Source organism: Micropterus salmoides, unplaced genomic scaffold (genome assembly GCF_014851395.1).
Source record: "Micropterus salmoides isolate LMB-PRFRI ecotype aquatic unplaced genomic scaffold, ASM1485139v1 Ms_hic_scaffold_19, whole genome shotgun sequence".
Lineage (NCBI taxonomy): Eukaryota > Metazoa > Chordata > Actinopteri > Centrarchiformes > Centrarchidae > Micropterus > Micropterus salmoides.
The window spans coordinates 21,625,776-21,650,469 of NW_024041039.1; the positions used below are offsets into that span (position 1 = coordinate 21,625,776).

A 24,694-nucleotide genomic window follows, 5' to 3' on the forward strand; every position below is an offset into this window, starting at 1 on the left:
TTTGTTTCCCATGTTAGTCCCTGAACCCCTCACATGCCTGACTGTGACGATAAGAGGCAAAAATCAGGCATAGGGAGAGACGGTTTGGATGGATGAATGCAAGAGAAGGTCGGTAAAAAAGAAGAGGAGGTAAAACCTCCCCTCGTTTTTCCATCAACCCCAAGGGCCCTTGGTCGGATTTATAGGTGGTTTCTCTTGCCTCCTGGGAAGCAAGGGGAGTCAAGTGGAAGGGGGAGATAAATATTTTAGGGAGGATGAGAGGATTGAACATATGTAAGTCTGAGACTGTATTTAAGTGATTTGCTGCTTCTAAACTGTGCTGAAGTGTGGATGACAGAAGAAGAAGAGGTAGATGTGTGCAAAAGAAGGAAAAGTGAGGCTGGGCAGATGGAACGAGAGAGCTGTATAGACAGAAGTAGACAGAGGGAGTTCTGCAGAGAGGATATTGATGGCCTCCTTCATGCCCCAGCAGCCCTGTGTCTTACTGGAGCATCTTTCAGGAGCACTCAGACCCATAGATGACCATATGGACACCTACTGAGGGAGGGGTACAGACATCAATGACACATCCCTCACTTCTCCTTCCCCGTACAACTGCATGTCCTCTTTGCTCACTCCATCCTCATCTCAACTCTTCCCTAGATCAGAACTGACAATCTTTGTCTGCCTCTATGTGTTTAGTTTGCAAAAGAATGTGGAACAAACAACAACATGACTGGAGTCTGTTTTTAATAACTGTCCACAATGCGTCCAAGGTCAGCTAATGTCAGTTTGTGACAGAGATGTGATAGGGGTTAAAGTAGCCTTGAGGTCATAAAAATTACTCACAGGTTCAAACAGGTTTAAAGCTGTTCACTTACAAAACAAGCAGCACTTTTAGTCTTTATTTTTATTTTTAATTATGTTCTGTGACAACTGGTCTGGACACCTGGCAGTCATCTTGGGTCAATTCACATGAATGAAAGTAGCTGTACATGTAGCATTTTAACATGAACCTCAGAGAAAGTGTCAGGTACCCACAGCCATCTTTCACTGCATATAACATTGCCACTGCGTAAAACTCTGAAAAGAATTGTGTCACTTTATGACACAAAATTTGGAGAAGCAGACAGAGATAAAGAGTTTTACAAGAACAGATGGTAGAAAAAGGGAAAAACTGCTTTTTCCTGTGTTTTGTTAAAGCTATAAAGAAAATAGATATAAAGCTGTTCTATAGAATTATTATAGCATAAAGCATTAGAATTAATATCACAGTGAAATAGTGTTGTACCTACACAACTGTAACCGCAATGCAGTGAATCAGCATGTACTGTATTCTCTAGTCAACATAAAAACTGTTTTCTACAGTATAGCAAAATGTCACCAGAATGTAATTATCCAAGAAAGTCAACTTCTGAAGTGACTGAAATAAGGCTGAATTGATGCCAAACCTACACAGCATCACTGTTTGTTTTGATGTTTCAGTGACTCATCATTTTAAAATCCCCCTATTCATGAAAGGCACTCTTTCCTACAAATTCCACTTCCACAGACAAATGTCATTAAGGCTTTCACTTTTGATGTCTCATAACTGTTATTGCTATGAATCAATAAAAGTAATCATTGTCAAGCTCTATTGCAGCTCATTGACTCCAACATGTGTACAGAATTGTGCTCAATAACGCTGAACGAAGAAGCCGAAAAGGCAGTCTGTCAAGCATGAAAGCAATCAGCAAGGTCAGTGGCAGTGGTACTGGGGGTACTGTCTATTATTCTTATTCATTTAGACATTTTAGTTTTCTAGATACAAAGCAAACAAGACACACAGAAAGGAAAGTGGGGGAACGGGGAAAAACACAGAGACAGGGCAATGCAATATGTGGTGTGTGTGTGCGCGCGCACAGGGTTCTCTGCAGGCATTTTTTTTTGGTCTCTTACTATGACTGTTTGTGTCCAATGTAGTTTTCCTTGTTTCAGTAATTTTCAATTATGGAACAAGGCAAAGTAATGTGAATCACTCCATTTGCATCAAGAAAATGAAACTTGATTGAAGTAAGTAATTTGGTTTGAATTGGAAACTCATTACACAGAACAGGCAGAATTTGCCAACTGTTCATAGAGAAATCAGATTTTCAGGCCCAACACTAGTAAAAATGGACTCAGCGAGATGAATTCTTTGACGGTGACAAACTCAAATATCCCAATTAGGGCTGCATGTCATAATTATACTGACCAAAATGTGTCCATTGCACCGAGTATCAACAAGACTCTACAGTGTACAGCTAGTGGCACTGATAGCTTGTACTTAGGCACAGCAGTGCTAACGTCAGCAGGCTAACATGCTCACACAATGACCATGTTAACATACTGATGTTATACAGGTGCAATGTTTACCAAGCTCACCAGTCTATTTGAGACTATTTGAGACAAAAACTATTGAGTATTTGAGAAACTGAAATGGCCACCTGATGGTGGCGAGGAAATAATGGGGATCTCCAAAGTTAATACAATTCATCCTAAAGGGGACATGAACATCTGTAGAAAATGTTATGGCTAATTATCCAGCAGTTCTTGAGACAACCTTCTGATGCCATGAGAGGAAAAGTCATGGGAGCACCAAAGTCAGTAGGATACATCATCAGGGAACCATGAACCATGTCTGTACCACATTAAGTCAAAACTTTGACCTGCTGGTGGTGCCGCGGGAAGGTCAGGGGATCACCAAAGTCATCCTCACGCATCCTCTTAGCACCCTGAATAGCTTTACAAAATTACAAAATCCTCCTGCTGGAGGAAAAATCAGGGCATCACCAAACTCACATTGCGTTGCCATGCCATTAGCATCAAGTACTGTCAAGTACCAAAAGCTAGCATCACACATCTGGGGTGAGTTCAATCTCAAAACATTTTGCACCAGTTTGCAACATTTTCAGATTGAACGGCATGTTTCCTTGCAGCGTTGTGCAACGTTCCGCAACGTTTGTAAACACAATCATGTTAAAAAGACAGGAAAATGCAGTGCGCTTGCGTACACAGCAGGGTGTTCCGGCACCACCGTTTCCATTGACAAAAACGTTTTGCTACATTTTCTTAGCGCTGAACTTGCATGGTCAGACTCGTCACTACCTATTCTTCTATCAGATGGTCGCTGATTTAAATGAATAATTCACAAATGTTGTCTTATTTAGGCAAAGTTCTTCTACAACTTATTGTGTTTAGACAACATTTAACATTTTGGAGCTTTGGTTTTATTTGTTAAATTCAAATGCTACACAGCCTTGATCACAATATGTTTGACCAAATACACATTGATGTACCAGTATTTTATTTATTTATCTAATTTTCTACTGAACAGCGTCCACTGTGGCGCGAGTAACAGTTAGGGGGTTAATGGTTAAAATGTGGTGTAACAATAGCACAAGTAGAGAAGAACTGTCAGTAAACTGACTCAGCATGTCCGTTAAACAGCAATCTAAAGCAAGATATGTAGACACTAGTGAAAGGAAATTATTCATTGCTTACTTCACTAAGCTTGAACAGACCTTCTACTCTTAACACAATATAAATATACATTCCTTAAAGCCAAACCCAATGTCCTTCCACACCACCTTCCCTCAACACCAGACAAACACACACACTTTCTCATGTGCCAGGACTTAGAAAGAGAAATAGGCTATACATGTATGTATGAGTGTGTGTCTGATTCAGAAGCAATGGCACAGTGTCACCGCACTCATCAATCTAGTCGCTCTCCCTAAGGATGATGTCACTGGCACCGAGCCTGGCTGGTGGCCCACTGGACTGAGGGGACCAACTCTCATTATCTCCCGTCCAGATTTATAGGGCTGCCGTGCTCATATTTTACACTGAGGGACATGGAGGGAGGCAGGCAGGGAGGAAAAAAGATGGAGACACGGACAGAGTGGGAGCGACAGAGTATTTACTGATAAATCACCCCGCCTGACTATTCACTCTTTAAAGAGAACTCTTCTGGCTATCAGCACTCTCAGCAGCATCAGATATCAAAGTGTGTGTGTGTGGTATTCCTCTTTAGGCACCATATGCTGTCACAACAGACAGAAACATAACTCACTTTGTAAAACTTCACACTGTGGTGACTTCTGAGGTAAAGACACGGCATTCAATTTCTGTTTATTTCCCTCTGTTTCTCTTTCACACACAACTTACAGAGGTTGAAATCTGTGCAGATGACTTGTGAGTCATCCACATGTGTTAAACAAACACACACAGACTACCTATACTATTCATACATTCACCCACTCACGAATCCGTTGTCTCGCCAATTCCACCTTATCAAAAGAAACTTCAAACAGCCAAACTCTCCATGTGTTGGATGCAGATGTAACTGATTACTTGGCATAGCTAGCCAAACACCTTCCTCTTCCTCTCCCTCCTCGACACTCCCTGTCTCTCTCTCCATGTCACCATAATGTCACAACATTGTTCCACGTGATTGGATGTCTGTGTAACGATGAAAGATTGGCATCTCAACACAGCAGATTTCAGCAGCTACACACCTGCTGCCTTTGGCGCAGACTGCTACGCCTGGGAATGCTACATGGTACAGATGTAGTAGCGTGTGTGTTTGTGTGTGTGTACTTTATGAGTACTGTCCAGGGTATTGCATTATGCTCCATCTCCTAGAATGGGCCTAATGGGCTGTGAGGAGAAAGCAGACAAAGCAGGCCCAGAGGCTGCGTACGATGTGTCTAACACCTGGTCAGCCATGTTACTGGGTGGCCATATTGGATCTGTGCCGGGCCCTTCTGTCTCTTTGCTAACTAGTAAATGCATCCTGGGGAATAACCAAGGTGGCTTTGCTTACAGCAAATTTCTAATCCAAACCAAGTGCCTGTAGACAAGCAAGCTCTTATGCAAGACAACAAAGTGTATTAAAATAGTCTGTATTATGTGTACTTGTTTTGTTTTACAAAACGAATAATATCATTCCAGGTATCTGAAGATTGCTTAGGAGTTGTTCTTAAATGTAAATGTTGTCAAAAGGATTTTAACATATTTTTCTGGAGACAGAAAAACCTTCAGGTCAGTTTGTCAGACAGTTGTCTTTCCACAGCTCAGAATAGCTAGGAATTCCATTCATATTGGCTGATGTTGTAACACATGAATAACGTCCAATGGCAACAACAGTTGCCAAGAAAGGAAATAGTGTGACCTTTATGTAGTGAGGTGGAAAGTAACGGTGTAGATCTGGTTGGTAGAAGGGTCATATCCTAGAGAGAGTTCTTGTCACAGTCCAACAATTAATGGGGACTTTTTTTTTCATCACAGCTACATTCTTTCCCTGTGTTTAATTTGCCCAGTCTTTACTGTAGTTGCCATGCACACATACCATAGAAAGAAAAGTAATGAAAAAAAGACACTGTTACAAAACATGAACTTATATGTGTCTAGTGGTTTTGTTTTTTTGTTTCTTTTGTATTTGTTTTAACAAAATATCAACATATTGCAACTTGATTAACTACAATATGTCTAAAAATCCTGATATAATGCAAACTGTTGGCCTGGAGCCAAACACATGGCTGAACCAAGACAGTGTGGTCAAAGCAACATCTGGAAGAGGTGTATGGGGCAAGAGCAGTGATATTCAATTTTGGCACTGAAAATAAAATTTGGCATTGAAAACAAAACTGTAACCGAAAAAGGAAAAATTGTCATTGAAACATTTGTATTGGAAAAAGTTGTACCAGTGACACTGAAAAAAGCATAAAAAGCAAACAAGACACACAAAAAAACTGCATAAAAAAACTGCCACTGAAAAAAGGCGACATGATATGACATGACAACATTTCAAAATACAATGAAATAATTTTTAATGCCTGCGCCTTATTTTTCAGTTAAACTTTGTTTCAGTGTCAGTGTTTCAGTTCTCAATGCCAAAATGTATTTTCTATGCCAAAAGTAATGTTGATGTGAAACAAAGGAAAGGTATGACTCTCTCTCTCAAGGCCAAAAATGGAATATGTACCCAAGCATAACACATCACCGTCTTCAGTAGATACCAAATGGAGCACAAACAATATGTACGTGGGGTTCACAAGATTAACACCAATTTGCCAATGACCTCCGGCTTGTGGTGAAGAGGAAATAAGGAAGTACCTCTGATCTGCTGATATCAGGAAGCCTCACACCCACACATATAAATCATGCTTGATGTTGTAGATAGAGGTGTTTGTTTTAGCCATATTGGATGGGTAAGGATGTGTTTCTACGCACTGATGCCTGCTGAATGAATGTAAACACTATCACACTGTTCACTGGGCTTTCCCTACAGCGTGATGTTAGCTCCTCTGACCTGCTATCATCACACTGCTTGTAACCACCTCCCTCCTTCTGTCACTCACTGTTATTGGACCTTGAATCTGTGTCCCGGCAGCTTGATGGAAAGACAACATAACTACTGTCCACCACGGGATATACCCTTTAGATACTGCAGGTGTGGCTTATAGGGGTAAATGCTTACTGTGCAAAAGGCAAAGGCCTACAAAAAAGCCGACGCAGGCTTGGCCCCATTCATCTGCACCTGCTTCAAAATCAGAGGCAGGTGGGGAATACTGGGTACAACAGTACAGCGTGTAGAGGAAGAGGTTTTTTTTTTCTAAATACTTATCACGTTGCAATGACTTCAAAAGCTCCTTAATGCTAAAGGCCATACAATGTGATAACTCATAACGGAGGAATCCTTCAGAGAGGCTCCTTGTCCCCCTGTAGCCTAGCAACTACAATACAGCTCTTTTTTGCTCTGCAGTGTCGTTTGTTACAGGGAAGGCGGCACTATCACAGCCGTGGAATGAGAAGCCAAGCAAAGACTGTAGCATGCCCGAGATATGAGGAATGACATGTGAAAAGAGAGAAAAAAACCAAACAAGACAGAGTGCATTTATGTCACGTCAAGGGACACAAAAGAATTGAGAGACTCAAAGAGAGAACACAGAGAAAGATATGGATAGAAGAGACTCAAATTTAAAAAAAACACGTGTATTTTCATACACATACACAAAAAGCCAGTGCAGTTATGTGAATACAGACACACACACCCAAACTTACACACACTGTAGCTCACCCATATTTGCAGACATCCCGTTGCCATGGCGATGGGCAAGGATGAGGAGGAGGCAAACGAGGTGTTTGCGGAGTCTCCTTCCTGTGTGCAAAGTGTTTTCCCCTCACACTCTCTTACTTGGAGGATTAGCTTTATGATTATGCATCTGCTCTAGCTCCACCAAGACTGATTAAATGTGGCCCACTTCCATTCCAGAGAGGAGGATGCCCATGGAGGGAGGATGCCAACGCTCTTCAATCGCCATCGAATACGAGGCCCTCTATAGGATCTGTTGGTTATGCTCGAAGTCAGGGGTTGAAGCATGGGGAAGGGTTTATCTCTGACAGAAAGATGAATATTACATGATGCGAGGTCATCCTCAATAGATACACTCATGAGTCATAGAGTAGTAGCAGAACTGTATTTTCAAATGTGAATGAATATTGCATTGATGGCCTCTTTTATGTCCTCTTTACGACTTCATTGTCCGGGCCATATATCAGTGTGTTATTCATTCCTGCAGAGATTAAATCATTCACTTATTCATGCGGCCATTTATTTGGTTTAATCTCCTTGATTTGCACAAAGAGTGGGCTCGTCCGGAGGAGTGGTAGGTGAGTGATGAATGTGGGAATGGCACGCTGATGTGGAGTCTGCTCTAAAAAATATCCCACTGTTCCCCCAGATGTTCTCTAAGCATCAGTGGGCCATGTGGATAGATGGGTAGTGGTGTGTAGCCAGTCGTAGATTCCCAGATGACCCCCACCCACATCATAACATCAGCACTAACACACTCTAGATACAGACATACTGTATACTAGTATATATTAACATGTGTCCACCCCCATATTAAGGTAGATGTATATGCTACTATGCGCAAGCATGTAAACCAAAAACACTTGTAGGCACTGTACATGTGGCTAACACGACCTCTGTGCAAATTTATTCAATGCTTACATTTAAATAGTGACAGTCCATTGTTTCAGCTCTGCTCCTTAATAGACTGAGAGCACTTCTGAAGTATATTAGCCCTGACCTTGTGTTCAGAGTGCCCAGGCTAGCAAGCTCTAACTAGCAGGCCAACAGCGCTGGAGTCCATCAGAGCTGTCTTTAAGTAGCCATGACTAAGTGGTAGCTGGCTCCGGATGGGCCCAGCTCAGGTTTTAAGGGACTCTGCACTCTCCACTCTACAGAGGCTGAGACCAGCTGACCACCTGTGGTGAGTAAATCCCTCAAATAAAGCACAGGCATGTCATAATCAGGCTTTGCCAAATGATTTACATAATTGGAATCAGAAAAAGTAGGTGATTGCATTTTAAATGGTGTTTGATGCTCTGGTACTTGAATATCATACAGTTAAAAAGTATTGTATTAATTCGACTAACACAACTGGCCTGCTCCAGCTTTTCCGGGTGGATAGGCTGGCAGCTGCGACCACCTGAGGGTGTGTCACACTTTTCTACTTTATTTTAAAATGTCACTGCTATGTTTTCACTTTCAAGTCAAGAGGGAGTGGCCGCAGGGTGATTGGAGAAAAGCTGGTTTAAAAAAGGGAGCACTTCTTAAATTTGAGTAAATATAAAATTTGTTGTACAGAGGCACATGAAAGCAAACGAGTCACTGAAGCGAAGAGGGAGCTGATGGGTTTAACCAGCAGGTGACAGACTAACCTGTGGTCACTCAACTTATATTTGCCATGGCTGGCTAGAATTACAGGCATCCAATTAGTGCTGAAACAATAAGTTGATTAATTGATCAGAAAAGTAATTGTCATTTTGATTATTTATTATTTTTAATTTATTATTATTATTTAATTTGCCATTTTGATGATCAATTAATTGTTCAGTTTATTTGTAGTGTTTAAAGATTAGGAAAATTATGATGGGCATTTTCTGACCATTTTATTGATTAAATGATTAATCCATTAATACACAAAAGCAACTGATTCATTGATAATGGAAATACACATTAGTTGAAGCCCCACATCTAAGCCAATGGCACATACAATATCCATTCAGTAGATCCATACAGTATAATGCAATGTAAGATTAACAGTAAATGTCAATGGTATTTGAACAGAGCATCAGCTCTCAAAATGCACAGTGTGTCTCCAAACAGTCCAGTTTCCCCTAAACTGACTGCTTGCTAGTATCAGCCTGTTTTAAACATGAGATGTGACACTGCTGTATGTAAGTAGAAAAAACATTTATAGTATTACTTTGTTTTTAAATTTAGTCATAAAAAAAAAGAAGAAAGGTCAGGTTTTGAGTTATAGTAACCGTAGAGGGCTACATTTGAGTGGTGGTGTAAATGATAAGGGGATTAAAAATGAGCACATGAAAGGACAGAAACAGAGGGAAGTGTCAGAAACATTTCCCCCTTTGTGCTTGAAACAAGAGAGAATCAGAGAGAAAAACAGGGCACCGGTAGACTCACATACTTAGTTTCTCTAACGTGATTTAGGACCCTCAATAACAGGTGGAGAATGTGGTAAAAAAAATGGATTTGAATCAGTGTTTCACAGATGGTTCACTTTGGGGTTCACGTTTAGTGGCACAGACATCAATTTCATTGGGAGAAAGAGATAAAAAATGTTGAGTCTCATCTCCATTAGTCAGTCGTCCCTTTGGAGACAGCAGCAAGAGATTTATGTCCTGGCGAGAATAAACAGCTGGAACTTATGGGAGCGGTCTGTCGCTGTCAGGACAAGCCTTGAACTATCAAGGATAAAGGCTGAGTCACAACTTGGCTGGTTGAGGCCAAAAACATGCAGTGGTATGTGAGTCTATCGTATAATTTATAAATACGACCATGGGAAGGAATATTATCTTCAGACTACTGGCCAGGGCAATGGCAAATAACTAACTGTATTTGTAATGGAATTTAGTTACAAGATATCGACAGCGACTTTGACTGCAAAACCTTGATATACCATTTGATGTGTAAATTTGCATGGGATTAAACCAAAAAGCTCGTTCTGAGTCATAAAATACAGACGTGAAATTTGTTCTATGACTGCAGCATAGAGCCATGAAGTATAAATCACAGTGACAGAGCTGTACAGGATAACTCCATCCAATCAAAGAACACTCAGGGGGACAAGTGCACTTCGCTTAGGCTCCATTTGCATTTTTCCCACAATGCTGGTGTTTTATGCTCCTTAAATAAAAGCCATCATCCATTGGCAGACTCTGGCCCAGGGTGATTTAATTAATGGCGAGCACATCAACTCCCATATGTGGAACATGCCTGGGAGTTTGCTTGTCGATCAGCATCTGCCGCCCCTGCAACAAAATATGATTCCAATCAATGCTGTAACGGCTTAGAGGCCCTGAACATAATCAGCCTGACAGGAGCCAAAACAGCAATGGCAGGAATGATGACACATTGTTTTGGTGTGTGTGTGTTTGTGTGTGTGTGTGTGTGAATGTGTAGTCATGGGGACTTATTTCTGTATTATGGGTCTTAACAAATATCGTAATTTGATCAAATATGTTTCTATTTTAGGAAATATAGTGATTACCAATGCACTGGAAGAGGCAGCTTACACATGAATAATAAAAAGGCCTTTGTTGTAAGCATAAATAATACACGCATGGGAATCTATGGCGCAGGGAGAGGCAGGGATGTGTGGGTTTGCACTTTGGTCTGCTTTTAAATTATTCCCAGGTCACTCGTGTCAACACACGAGACACACTGCAGGACAGGGGCAAGTATAAAAATTTTTATATATGATGCCCCCACAGTGGTCCTGAAATAATGCGCTTTCGCTAATTCCCTCTGGTAATAGCAGCTACTTAGGCCTGAGAACCAGATCAACAATGTAAAAGGACATCCTGGTGATGGGATCACAACCTCACAAAAGCCCAAATTATTCAAACTGGCACTGCGTAATGAAATTCAATCTTGTCTCCATTCTATTCATTAAGAAAAGCAGGAGTGATGCTCACTGGTGAGAACTACACATAAAGGTACGTCTATACTCTCAAAGTCTTCGTGGTATTTCTCTAGTATATAGCAGTGAACATTATCATTGTTCAATATAGGTTCCAAAACAATCCCTGAGATGTGGCAGGCCCTAAATGCTCTAGTTGCCAGCCTGAACGATATCATGAATGCAAGCTTTCTAAAAGCCCGGTGGACACATTGAGCGCTCGCTTCATATGCCTACTAATGAAAAAAAGACCAGTGCCCATCTGTACAGTGCATCTGTTCCCTGAAATCACTCACAGACAGTTCAGAAAGCTAACACAGCGATCCCCATTGTCATTTACAGAGCTGGTTTGGCAGGCAAATCGAGAGCTGCCTTCGTCTCACAAGTCTTAGGGTGGACACTGACAGTTGTCTCGTTTGTCCCCAGTGGATCCAATTCTCTGAGGTCATGTCTGGAGAGGTTGTAGCCAAGAACAGCTACCTGGTGGTAGCAACAGCCAAACTGGCACACAAGAGGAGCTGGAGATATGGGGGCTCAGTGCTCATAGTCATTGCTGTATACCTACCTGAACTTCTTCAATTGATTTTGTTTACTTTCATATTGGCAGTGGAGTCTCAACTCGGGAAACAGGTTAAAAAATCTCTTTCATCGTGCAGTGGACAAAATATTTTTTTATCCGGGTGGTTAGAGGAGTCTTTGAGGATTCTGGAAAATGTTTCAGCAGTAAGTGTTATTAAACGACCCTCTGGGATTTTCAAAGATCGCTGGGTATTTATTTTTCAGAAAAATGGATGCTTAGCTCTGTGACTTGAATGTAATGGCAATACATGAGAGGCACAAATAAGGGCTTGTTGAGGTGGTTCACTTTCTAGCAGGTAGAAACAGTACCTTCTCGCCTAAGTGCTGTACACAGAACTCAGCCGAGGCATTTTGCTCAATGCCACAGAAACAATCAGTCACAGGCCTGTCTCTCTAAGCTTTTAACTATTACCTGCCATCTCCATATCGGACTGTAAGGACACTACAAACAGTAAGCCAGAGAGCAGGTTAAGTCCTGGTTGTATTTTGCTGGAACAATGATTAATGATCTGAGTGTGCTAATCTATAGTCCTGTCTGTAGGTGTTAATGCCAGACATGTGCTTCTCAGTGGGTACCACAGCGGCACCACCTGGCCTAATGACACTGCCTCTTACTAGTCAGCAGGTCTCTGGCTCGACCTGCTCCAGATCAGCTGTCGGGGCAACACACGGTCCTGGAGATTAAGGTGTTAGATCGCCACCACATCATCGCAAAGGTGTCACATTTCTGCTGAGCCCACATGGAGAAGGTGTAAATGTGAAAATTGTGTTTGCGTTTAAAGGCTCGACACTACACTTGTTAAGGCGGCCATGTTTTCTAAAGTGTTAACTTAATGCGTTTCATGTCCAAGGCAATGTAGTTATTCCCATCTGAATTGTAGGACGCATTATGTTTGGAGCCACACTCATGCCACAGTCATTTGATTAGAATTTGGCAGTGTGTCATGGACATGTCACATTGATGATCTATCTATAGTTATTAATAGAAGCTGTGGGGGAGTGGGTGTAATTGCATTCTTGTGATGACTGACTACGTAATGCGGTGAGCAATGTAAGTAGATGGCAGCAAAGTGAATCATATTCTGCGGTGCTGTCGCTCATGGCAGGGCATTTGGTCACTTCACACACACAATGATCAAAAACACTCACAGCACCTGCCTATGCCTGCAATCCACTGTAAACGACTTGCCCCTCAGCCCCCATCTTTGTTTCAGTTGCCATCACATTTCACCAAATTATTTTTGCGCCCTGAATGAAAAGCCCCGTAAAAGAATCCCATTAAGTCGGTTTTGAGTGTGACAAAGGCATATGATTTACCAACTGTAACTAACAAATAGCAGTTTGGTGTGGCGAGCTGAGGCTATGCAGCCTGCACAGTGACTGTGCATTACAACATGCTGCAAGTGCCTTGCATATGCAGTGCAGCATATGTAATGATACATCACTGGACTTCCCAATGCACTTTCAAGGTACAATATGTGGATACACTGTATGTACAGTGTGGGTAATAATAATTAATAATTATTCATTTATCTGAAGCTTTTAGCTGAAGCTTTTAGCTGAAGCTTTTATCTAAAGCGACTTACAATTGCTATGTATATCAGAGGTCGCATGCCTCTGGAGTGACTAGGGATTAAGTGTCTTGCTCAGGGACACATTGGCCAGTGTGTCACAGCATGTGTCTTATCCACAGCCCCATCACCACCCCATGAGCAACAAGCTTTTTGCTTTTACTTTTAAAGCTACAACAAACTTTAGGCCAGATCATGTCTTGACCGCACACTCTCCATTTTTGGAATGGATCAGTGCATCACATCGTGCCTCAGATAAGTGATGTGACCGGAGCAACCGTTGTTCTCATTAGCAAGCAGTAGGCTTGTCCAAAACCCAGCGCTTCAAACAGTCCTCGGCAGAATTTTTAATGTAGGGTTTGTGTAGGCATGGGTAGAGAGACACCAGCACAACATGTGAGAGAATGCATCAATACCATCGGAGGGAACTTGGTGGTTTGTTTGTGTGATTGGGTTGCTGGTGCTGTCAAAACTGCATGCTTGTGGTACGTGGACTCATCTCTGTGCAGAAGTCAGACAGAGAGAGAGTGAGAGTGGGATGTTCAGAGAGAATTTACAGCAGTAAATCCACACTGGATTTGTTTTCAAGATGTCCAGAGCAATATTAAACTTTGCTTATGCTTATACTGCAGAAAAACAGAGTAAATAACCAAAAGAGAGACTCAAGACTAAGATGAGAGAATGTGTGCGTACCTTTGTGGGCGTGGGTGGATAAGAGAGAAATAGAAAGTGAGCACAGAGTAAATTGGGAGGAAAAATGTGAGAAAGAATGTTCTAGAGAGAGAGGGGAAATGTCCCCCTGTCAGCCTCTTGGCCATGTTATAGAGACCCACAGGATTTAGTTTCCTACTATTAAGTCCTATTTGGTATATGGGGCTTAAAAATCTGCACCTGAATACCCCTGCTGCATGCTCTATGCAATTTGTCTCCTATTTTTTTTGTTTTAATTGCTGTTACTGTTGCTGGAAACGTAAAGCACATCATCTAGAAGATTGTTGTGTGATTTTAATAACAATTATTAATTAAATTAAAAGGATTCACTTTTTGATGAAAAGCTTAAATTTTGTTGTATTGTATCAATCGATGAAAGAAACAAAGCAGACCTGAATACCACTTGACAGATGCACATACACAAACATTCTCTCTATCACTGTAATTGCCAAAACCTATCAATGTTGACTCCATCTTCCCCCATATCGGTGCAGTCTTACCTTTGACCAACCTCCCCTGGCTACTTAAGTTGAGGGAGTATGTAGTGTCCACACCACACCAAAGGTCATGACTGTCACAGAACTCAGCATCTCCGTTTGCCGCCATAACCCTCTCTGATAGCAATGCATGCCTAGTAAAGCCGGAGCAGGATACATAATGAGTCAGACTGCTACATGTTTGAAAACCAAGGTCTCAGAGTGATGGATTAAAATGATCTCATGCAGAGCCACAACAGAATTTTGAAGAACCCCTGGAGTAACCAAACCCTCAGACAGTCGTCAGAGCGTGGATGATGGAAAAGATAACACAAATGGTTAAAGTAGAAGAACACTTTAAAGCAATCATAGTTCACTTTACTTGAAAGTAGTGTATGAATGGAGTTATGATTTCTAGACTAGAAGACAGGATTGTAACTGAACATTGAGCATTAAATGTCAACATCAGGTATAAAACATGTTTTCAGCACATATTTGGGGATAGTTTTGAATTACAATATAGAACATCAATATACCATAAGCCAAAATACATGCTTTCTATTAACATGCTGTTGACATGTGGCAAAACAGGATTAGACAAAGTGAGGAAATTTAACTGTCAATAAATACAAAAGTTGGAGGTAAAGACAGATAAAACCTACAGAGAGAAATGCTATATGATAGTAAAACAATGAGTAAAATTGTTGCATGACATGTCATATGGTATGTGGTCGCCTTTGTTCCCGAGTTATTTCAGACTTGTCTTGGAGACGTATCAGTGATCTATCTCTCCACCTTCTACACTAAACCACAGAACTGAACCACATGATTTAGTCAGCTGTATTAAAAGAGAGAGCTTGTGAAACACAAATCATCACAAGGCTATCTATTGTCTAAAAGAGAAAAGCATCACTTACTAGAAATATTACTCATTCGATTTGGACCTATTCTGCAGCAGTTCTCACTCGAGATATTCACTTTATAACAAAATGCCCCACCCTGATACAAAACCCTAATCATCCAATACACCACTACTTGTCCATTTTCAGTATTTTCATTGAAATTAAACATGAACAGTGTCCAGTTGTTACATATGCTGACCAAAAGCAACAATGCAACCAATGAGAGTCACAGAGCATTTTACTGTCTGTAAATATAACAACTTTAGCAAACATATCAGAAATCAATGAGCATTATATACACTGCTCAAAAAAATAAAGGGAACACTAAAATAACACATCCTAGATCTGAATGAATGAAATAATCTCATTAAATACTCCTTTCTTTACATAGTTGAAAGTGCTGACAACAAAATCACACAAAAATTATCAATGGAAATCAAATTTATCAAACCATGGAGGTCTGGATTTGGAGTCACACTCAAAATCAAAGTGGAAAACCACACTACAAGCCAATCCAACTTTGATGTAATGTCCTTAAAACAAGTCAAAATGAGGCTCAGTAGTGTCTGTGGCCTCCACGTGCCTGTATGACCTCCCTACAACGCCTGGGCATGCTCCTGATGAGGTGGTGGATGGTCTCCTGAGGGATCTCCTCCCAGACCTGGACTAAAGCATCCGCCAACTCCCGGACAGTCTGTGGTGCAACGTGGCGTTGGTGGATGGAGCGAGACATGATGTCCCAGATGTGCTCAACTGGATTCAGGTCTGGGGAACGGGCGGGCCAGTCCATAGCATCAATGCCTTCCTCTTGCAGGAACTGCTGACACACTCCAGCCACATGAGGTCTAGCATTGTCTTGCATTAGGAGGAACCCAGGGCCAACCACACCAGCATATGGTCTCAGAAGGGGTCTGAGGATCTCATCTCGGTACCTAATGGCAGTCAGGCTACCTCTGGCGAGCACATGGAGGGCTGTGCGGCCCCCCAAAGAAATGCCACCCCATACCATTACTGACCCACCGCCAAACCGGTCATGCTGGAGGATGTTGCAGGCAGCAGAACGTTCTCCACGGCATCTCCAGACTCTGTCACGTCTGTCACATGTGCTCAGTGTGAACCTGCTTTCATCTGTGAAGAGCACAGGGCGCCAGTGGCGAATTTGCCAATCTTGGTGTTCTCTGGCAAATGCCAAACGTCCTGCACGGTGTTGGGCTGTAAGCACAACCCCCACCTGTGGACGTCGGGCCCTCATACCACCCTCATGGAGTCTGTTTCTGACCATTTGAGCAGACACATGCACATTTGTGGCCTGCTGGAGGTCATTTTGCAGGGCTCTGGCAGTGCTCCTCCTGCTCCTCCTTGCACAAAGGCGGAGGTAGCGGTCCTGCTGCTGGGTTGTTGCCCTCCTACGGCCTCCTCCACGTCTCCTGATGTACTGGCCTGTCTCCTGGTAGCGCCTCCATGCTCTGGACACTACGCTGACAGACACAGCAAACCTTCTTGCCACAGCTCGCATTGATGTGCCATCCTGGATGAGCTGCACTACCTGAGCCACTTGTGTGGGTTGTAGACTCCGTCTCATGCTACCACTAGAGTGAAAGCACCGCCAGCATTCAAAAGTGACCAAAACATCAGCCAGGAAGCATAGGAACTGAGAAGTGGTCTGTGGTCAACACCTGCAGAACCACTCCTTTATTGGGGGTGTCTTGCTAATTGCCTATAATTTCCAACTGTTGTCTGTTCCATTTGCACAACAGCATGTGAAATTGATTGTCAATCAGTGTTGCTTCCTAAGTTGCCAGTTTGATTTCACAGGACTGTGATTGACTTGGAGTTACATTGTGTTGTGTATGTTATGTTGTGTACATAAGTGTTCCCTTTATTTTTTTGAGCAGTGTCTGTCAATATACTGTACACAGGTTCTTCGTCACTATCACTTTCAGTTTAGGTTTAAGTTTTAGGGACTAGTTCAGTATTGTATAACCTGGTGAAATATGTACATTTTCTGTTGATGGATGCCTAAATTAGCCCTATTTTAATTATACTGTAGTGTATTATACGTCAATATATGTCTATTCCTCTCAGAAAATGAGGTAATACACTTTACAGGAATCTAAAACATCATTAGAGTCATTATCAAACTCTCATGTTTGATAATCATGAGAGAGGATTTGGCATCACACTGTGTGAATTGGCTTGAAGTAATGCAGTGAGGAGCCCCTGAGAGAGGGTTGCGGGGATCAAACTGAACGGCAAAATAAGCTGCACCGTTGCGGCATCCCTCCACCCACGCACTCACCCGGCTCACTCACATGTACGTATTGTAGTCATCTTTGCTGGAGGATGTGAGTGTACTGTATCCTAGTGTGATCGGCATGTATCTGTACGTGTGTCTCTATCACTCATTCCTTTCCCTGTCCCCCCCGTTCACTCTCTCAATCCCTCCCACCTTGTTTTGATCTCTTTCTTCTTTTCTCTCCCACTCGCTCTCAGTCACAAAAACATGCACATGCACCCATCTTTCCACCCACACACGCAGTTGGCACAGGCGAGTCCCTGACAAGCAGCACAGTTTGGCATGGGGTTATGCAAAGAAGTACAAAAATCGGTGCGGCACCACTGCCTAATGGTGTCTCCATGGCAACTACGGGAGCAAGGCCCTGCCATGCGGTGTCAAACAAACACAGGATTTTTAAACCTTTGAAAATAAATGAGCTTTGTGTAGTGGTGGTGGGATGGGGTTCAACTAAAAAGCATCCAACATGTGGATATTACATACTAACAATGCATAACATTTATTATAAAGAATGCAACTTGCTACATACAATACTATTTTAACAACCCCTTTTGTTTAGCTTTGAGACGCTTTAATTTTAAATGTTAAATGCATCTTATTTTACTCTGACAGTATCATGCATATATTCTGTATCATCTTTTTCCAACTCTTGGAACTCAGATGAGTAGTTAGAGTAGTAGCAGTAAGATGTTTACACTGAGTGAGAGATTTAAACCCAAGACTTAGTTTCATGCAAACTTCATACATGCTACATACAAATATCTCACAAAAATCTGCCTGACATATTTCCAGTATTTTAGGAAACTTTGGGATCTCCACTAGAATTTAAGTTTTGTGGGTTTGAAGTGTTTTCTAATGACCAACCACCCACTTTTTACTTAAAAAAGCCCTCTTGCGGCCATAGTCATTGTGACTCCTTTCCATGGGGAGCAAAGGAGGAAGTAGGGTGACTTTAGGGAGCTGCAAACTCAACTAAACAAGTTGGTTTTGTGCCTGAACCTGATCGATCTTTAACCACACTAAGATCAGAAAATGGTCTTTAAAACGTTGATGTTGCCCTGTCAATAGTGGCGACAGATATGAAAACGCCTTTATCTATCATTCTAGAGGGCATTGACCAACGCCACACTTTGTTGTTTTTATTTGGAATATCTGTTGGAAATCTCAGATCAACTTTGTTGCATTTCATTGCTGTTTTGTTAAATTTATTGCATTTACTAGACTAGATATTGGCCAAAGATAGGTGCTGCTCTTACAATTATGTTTTGGATTGTAATAAATAATATAATTCCTATAAAAACTTAATATGCATTTTATTACCTTTAAAGCTACACATACCACAGGGACACACCTATACTGCAGAAGAAAGGTGCAGTTCCACACACACACACACACACACACACATTACACAGCACTTAGTAGGGAGGGTGGGCTGTGGCAGAGCCCCAACAATTTATCATCCCGTGACTTGGTCTCTATCAGAGCCATGAAGGGTTATCAGCAAACTGCTGGTGGAGGTAAAGGGGAAACGCATCGGAGCTGGAGCAGCTTATGCAGGTGTAACTTTTAAGAAGTGGGCCCGAGCAGTGCTTTCAAGTAGCAAAGAGGTTGTTCTGTTTCAGTGCATGAGTCATTTGGCTGTGATGCTTTACCTGTGGCTCAGTGGCTGAGCTCTGGCACTGGCCCAGGCTGCAGTGCAACCTATTGACAACCAGATAGAGAGAGAGAGATAGAGAAGAAGAAGAAATGAGGTGAAGCAGAGAAAGAGGGAGGACAAGAGGGCTAGAGAGTGCATTGGTGAGTGACAGACGCATAGAGAGTGAGAAAAGGGGAGAAGGATGCTGAGGCAAATGAAGAGTGAGCTTTCTTCTCTTGTTTTTTTCTTTCTTTTTGGGTTCAGTTCCAGATTCCCCGCCGGGAGAGAAGCCTGCTCTGAAGAGGCGACTGTTCAGAACCTCACTGGCATCCCGCATGTTTTCTTCTGTGTGTGTGTTTTTTTTGTGTGTTTTCTAAAGAGAGAGGGGTTGATCGTGTCAGTTGGACACTGATTGGAGTCAAAACGATTATCCCAGCAGACAGACTGTGCATTGACAGTTCACGCCTCACACAAACACATGCCCATGCAACAAACACACACACATGCTACAAACTGACACATCTGACACCAGAGGCTGATCATCTACAGCACGTGGGCCCACTTTGGAACACCATGCTGACCAGTGACTTAATGTAACAAGCCAGGGCACCAAATCGGTGTCCCACAACAGCTCATGCATTCATCCAGAGCTGTGGAACATTATCCACACCGACAATCCCAAAACCATACCCTGCCATAGCTTTCATCCATGGCAGCTGCTGAGACGATGAGCCATGACAAATGTAACATGTCCAAATGAAGCTGTCAACCATTTTCCAACTCATTCACCATTCCAGTCAAACACATTCCTTTGCTGTGAAGTTGCGATCTGGAATAAAGACTTTTTCTTGTTTCTTTAAGTACGTAACCATCTTTCAGAAACACCTCACTGTCGTACCAGTGGCTGGTCCCTATTGGACTGTGACAATATACTTCCTTAAGCTGTGAAAATCAACACGAGCGGGCTGTAAACCATGAAATCGGAGCTCAGCAAACACGATTTGTTACCGTAGCGATGCAATCAGACCTGAATCAACGTCATCCACGTCTTCAAAAAACACTTAACTATATGCAAACCTTCACAGCCCAGCTTTTTTAACCTTTTTCAGAACCCTGGCCTTCCCTTCACTCACTTTAAGATGTCTAACCCCTGGGCTCTTGCACAAATTGAATTAATTTTTCCTTGTCATAGTTCTTGTGGATTTCTCTATTGTAGATGTAATTCATGTGAAATGATGTACATTAGAACTGCAATATGCTGATTGAAATATTCCATACATGGTCTCTCTACTACAGCTGCAAGTCAAGATGTAGGGGGATGCTAGGATGTAGGATTCCTTCCATGCCGTTACTTGTTCCCTCTGATTTGTTTATGGCTGGCGGCTGTTCTCATTGTTTGTGTGCTTCAGTGTTTGAGCGTCCATGACAGTTTCTGTCAAAAGCTTTGAGTCCATTGTCCCAGATTCCAACGTGAGCAGCCAAGAACGCTCCATCTGCGCATTCTTTAAAGAGCAGATCTGTGTCAGTGTGTGTACGTTAATACCAAATTGTTAATTTCTCTGTCTTTGTTTGATACTTCTGGGAATCACCTGTTCAATTCAGGAAGCAAGTTGGCGGTGTGCGTATAACAGAAATGGAACAGACATATTGCATGGTCACAGTTCAGCTTACATGTGCAAAGGCCTCAACCAAACTAAACATGACACACGCACACACAGACCATGTTAATCAACCTAAGGAAAACATATTATGTAAGCAAGCTGTTTGTGCAGTTACATTCAGCTGGCATTCAAGACTCATTCATCTTGCTTGAAAGTAAATGTGACAGCCTATTTTCAACAGGCCAACAGCTGTATCTGTCTCACTCCTGCCTGACAAACCCAACAGAGAAGGTGTCTGACAAGACAATCTATACCCTGTCATTGTCCTCCTGGTTGATGTATACTGTATATCTGGACTGCTCAGGTTTGCTGCTTGATTACAACTGATCAGTACTGATAAGGGGTGTCATTTTAATGCTTGTTGTCATACATTAAGTTCAGGACTTGAAATTAACAAACACCAACCTGCGAAATGACAGTATGTCCAAATGCAGTGATAACTTTCATTGTATGTGCAGTGTGCTTTGTGCAAAATAGTTTGTGAAGTGAAACATAAATCACAGGGTGTGGTGATAAATCTCTGAAGCACTGCCTGTTTAATACCTTTTAAACAGATGTGCCAATCAGAGTAGCACATTAAGAAAATGGCTCAACCAAATGAGAGAAGAGCAGATCCTGTTCTCTGCATCAAAATAAAAGTCTTAGGGGTGTTTCTGGAAGTGCAATATACAGGAACTTTGGAACTTTGCAGCCAAAGGCATGTGATGTTGCTTAGTAGGTTGGATTTCTGATTTCTGTTCAGATACTGACACTTGGTCCCCATGTAATCCTATGTCTAGTCACTGCAATAGTTAACCAATTTGATTGTTAATAATAAATTTATGGTACATGTGGTTACATGCTACACTAATGGTATAGTATAATAATATGTACTACTATACATTATACTATAATATATATTCTCAAATAATGACAACAAATGAAAAATATAAGATAAATCTTGTAAGGGTTTTATTTCTCTTTCAGTCTTAACTATGTACTGTATAAAGTTATTGAAGCTAATGCTTCAGTGAATTATTGTTGTTATTTATATCAGTGAAATTACATATACATTTCTATGTCTTTTATTTTGTAGTTATAAATATTGTCAAATGGATGCAAAAGTCATCATGCTGTATTTCAAGAAAAGTGTTTAGGGTAAAGGATTAAAGGTGTTGATTATTGGTATGCAGAAAGCCCTGGTTGTTCAGCATAGTGGTGACATAGTTGTTTAAGCATGGTAATAATAACGCCAGACAGGGGTCATTATTCCCATCATAAGATCCTCCTGCACCTGCAAAAACACCACAGACTGCTGGAAGTTATTTTGGATTACAAGCACAAATACCACAGTCAGATAGATGAAGAGCCTCTCTAACCAAGCCTACACTGTCTGTGGCTGAGTAGCACACTGTCTGTTAGCAGCTTTGGTGGGAGAGAGTCTGTCTGCAGTGCAGCAGTGGACATGAACAACCAAAGCATCGCCTCTAACTGGCTGCAGTGGCTCTGTGCATCACCAAGATTTGCACCGGGGGCGAGAACCCGGGAACCCAGGTTGTAAATCGTCACCAAGTCACCACCCACAGTCGAATGCCACCCAATACCTGATGAAGAGACGGCAACGTACTGTACCACACACCAAAAGTGTGTGTGTGCTGCTGACGCCTGAGCTCACAACCACGGTCGAGGGATGAGAGACAGTTGATAGTGTCGAAAGGGAAACACACACATGACAGTGGCAACTCTTTCACAGACTAAAAGCACTTCATTCACAAAACATAAAGCGACGTACAAGATGCCAACTCAGAGCTCGCCTCACCCGTCCATGAGAGTTTACATTAGACACATGCAGCCACCCACACACTTTCACGCTCTCACACACACACACACGCACGCACAGTGTACTGTGCTCCCACAGCAATGCTGTCATAGAATCTCCTTGTTATCATCTCTGCTGCACTGCACTCCAAGTACAGTGCATCTACAGGGTTCACCTAAAAAAAAATAACAATAATGTTGCACTTTTTATACCCCAGCCCTCCCAAGAAACACACTTGGTAAGACACATTAAAAGAAGCTATCACCACTCACCAACAACTAATACCAACACATCAACAACTGACAGATAATGAGTGGATATTGTGTGGAACATACAAATCATGTACAGTACAAGAGGATAAACACAGCTAATCCTGCCTCAATATTTGAAAAAAAGGGCAACCGATTTCAAGTTGCTGCAGTAGATCAGAACTGATTGCATATGATAGTCTATTATATAGCCAAGAAGCACACAGATTTGCACACAGACACAAACATTACTGCATGCCAAATTAACCATACCCTATGTTCCCTATGGACCTGTTTGCACACAACTTCTGCCAAAAAATCATATCCTCATTAGAACATGTCAACCCCCCCTCAGGGAGAAACAAGCGAAAGGCGCTCCTCTGTCACCCACTACATCAATCGTAGAATAAAAACATCAAGCCAGAGAAAGAACTTACCTGGCAGAGAGTCTAAAAGCAGTACGTATCTAAGAGCACACGCTTCTCTGTCACCCGGAGACGGCAGAACATAACACAGTCATATGTGCATGAGATGTTGGAATAAAGACTTTCTGAGCTCTTCCCTTCGCACTTATCTATCCTATGACTTTTCCCTCACATTTATCCAGACCCTCTGACGATAGGTAGGTGGGAGGCAAAAGAACGAGGGCTAGAAACGAAACAAGGGTGGGAAAATGACAGTGAGATGCTCAGATCTCCCCCACGGAGACGAGTTGCGAGCGCACCGTGAGGACCATCCACTGCAGCAGAGCAGAGTAGCGCGCAGCAAGAGAGGGAGAGGGAGAAGAGAGAGGAGAGGCAGGCAAAAACAGGCATTTGCTGCTACTGGTTCCAACAGCATGGCTGGAGCAAAAATCTGGGACTGGAGTCCAGATCCGGGACTTCTCCTTTACTGAGCGTTTATCCGAACAGATGGAGAGTTTTGGAGAGAATGGGTGAGGGACAGAGGAGAGGAACAGAGCAAGAGATAGGGAGAGGCTTATCTGTTTTTTTTTTTTACATGGCACCAAGCAGACTCTTCTACTATCTCAGTGCCATTCGTCTCTTGCATGACATTTAATTTTTTTTTTCCTTCCTCGCTCTACCACACTATGTTCAACATCATTCTACAGCTTCTTCTGTGTCCTTATCTACAGTGTCTCTGAGGATAAACTATTAAACTGACATCATATCGAAAGCACTTTCCAAACATGGAAAAGTATTCATTTTCCCCCTCTAGTATGATGCCATCATTACCGCTTACAATGACTGTCACCCACATCTTTAGAGATTGGGGTAAAATATATGATATTAAAATGTGTTCACAAAAAAAAAAAAGAAGTGCACAGAGAATGGTGGTGCATTGAAGTTACATAACTGGTGAAATTATCCACATGGAGTATGAATACCATGGCACACAAGTGGATATGGATATTCAAAGCAAGTCGGATTTTTGAAGGGAATGCACTCCAACAATGTGGCACTTTTAGCTTCCTATCAATCTCTCTTATGGGGCAATTGGGCCACCTGGCTGAAGTACCTCTTTCTTGCTGCAACAGGGGAGCAGGCTTTTAGCTAGAGTCCTTCGGCCCCAGCAGGGCTCAAGGTCGCTTGGCAGAGCTGTTTGCCGGCAGCCCAAATCCTTCAGTGATTAACAGTGGCAGACAGGATGGAGCAGCTGTCAATCCAGATCTATTGTCTGGGCCAAGAGAGCCGGCCAGCCAACCACTGCGCATTGTAACGGTGCTCGACCAGGTAGAGCCGGGATTTATGAGCCCATTGAAAAAATTCATTCCCCCTTCACCCGAAAGGTGGGTACATGCATAATACAGATATTGTTCCCT

General features: G+C 42.2%; 1 protein-coding gene across 1 annotated transcript in view; it reads right to left on the reverse strand.

The window, feature by feature from the left end:
- dlgap2a (discs, large (Drosophila) homolog-associated protein 2a) overlaps positions 1-23,667 on the reverse strand; it is a 127,821-nt gene extending 104,154 nt beyond the window's left edge. The window contains exon 1 of the mRNA XM_038729015.1: positions 23,310-23,667. The gene's annotated coding sequence lies outside the window, so the exon portion shown is untranslated. The remainder of the gene's footprint in view (positions 1-23,309) is intronic.
- Positions 23,668-24,694: the final 1,027 nt, after the last annotated feature.